We start from the raw sequence: 1,115 nt of genomic DNA on the forward strand, positions 1-1,115 counted from the left end.
GTAGGTAAACTGTCTAGGATGGATTTTTACGTGTCCTATCTGGATTTTAAGTGGTACAGTTTCGGGAGAGTCAAGTTCTAGTACTGGGACGTTCTGGCTGACTTCCTGTATGGTAGAATTTCTGGCAAATGTACTGGCAAAGATATCTGCTTTCCCACGCGGGTCATTTGTAATGTTGCTATCTGAAGATTTTAGTGGGGGAATGGATGATGTCTTGTTAAAGTCATTAGTGAAACAATTGAGAGTTGTCCAGAATATTCTATTGTCATTAGGGTTGTTAAGTAGTTTTGATGCTTGATTTTGAAAGTTTGTTATAGCAACGGCCATGCCACGTTGAGTACACCGCTTCCCGGCCGATCAGCGAAGTTAAGCAACATTGGATCTGGTTAGTACTTGGATGGGTGACCGCCTGGGAACACCAGATGCTGTTGGGATAACGTTCTCCCTACGTGTCAAGTGGGGTTGGTGGAGGATTAGTGCCCCTCCCTGTAAAATAATTAACTCTAAGCCCTTGGCCACCCCGTTTGGGATACATGGCGTCTGGCAATGAATGAATGAATGAATATATATATATAGATAGATAGATAGATATAGATATAGATAGATAGATATAGATATGGAGAGAAAGATAGATAGAAATAGATATATATAGATATATAGATAATGCCAAACCACAAAATCCTTAAGTCCTCATTCAGTCACATTAGTTTTAATAATTAATTCTGATGGTCTTTTAATCATTTCCAGGCCAAGGACACCTGTGGTCGAGGGGACACAGGAAACTGTAATTCCAGTGTGAGTGGCAGGTCAGCCTCTTTGATGCAGCGCAGTTGGTTGTCATGACATATGATTAAGGTGTGGTCCTCCTGTGTGCTCGGCGCAGCCTCAGAGAACAGTGACTGGTAGTGAAGGTGACGAGGAGAAACAGATGAGGAATGGGAAAGGTAGTGAAAGAGGATAAACGACTAAAAAAGGGGAAGAACAATGTTTTTTGTAAAGAAAGCTACACAGTTTTCCAAAACAAACCTTACATCATCAAAATTGTGATACTTCAGAACCTGGTATGAAGCCCTGGGCATACGGGTGCATTTTTTCTAATTTACTTATTTATCTTT

At 40.9% G+C, this 1,115-nt stretch overlaps 1 pseudogene; it reads left to right on the forward strand.

Moving 5' to 3' along the window:
- The first annotated feature begins 315 nt into the window (after positions 1-315).
- Positions 316-434, forward strand: LOC145390459 (5S ribosomal RNA; annotated as a pseudogene).
- Positions 435-1,115: the final 681 nt, after the last annotated feature.

Source organism: Coenobita brevimanus, chromosome 14 (genome assembly GCF_032717465.1).
Source record: "Coenobita brevimanus isolate Jiangsu-jjx chromosome 14, ASM3271746v2, whole genome shotgun sequence".
Lineage (NCBI taxonomy): Eukaryota > Metazoa > Arthropoda > Malacostraca > Decapoda > Coenobitidae > Coenobita > Coenobita brevimanus.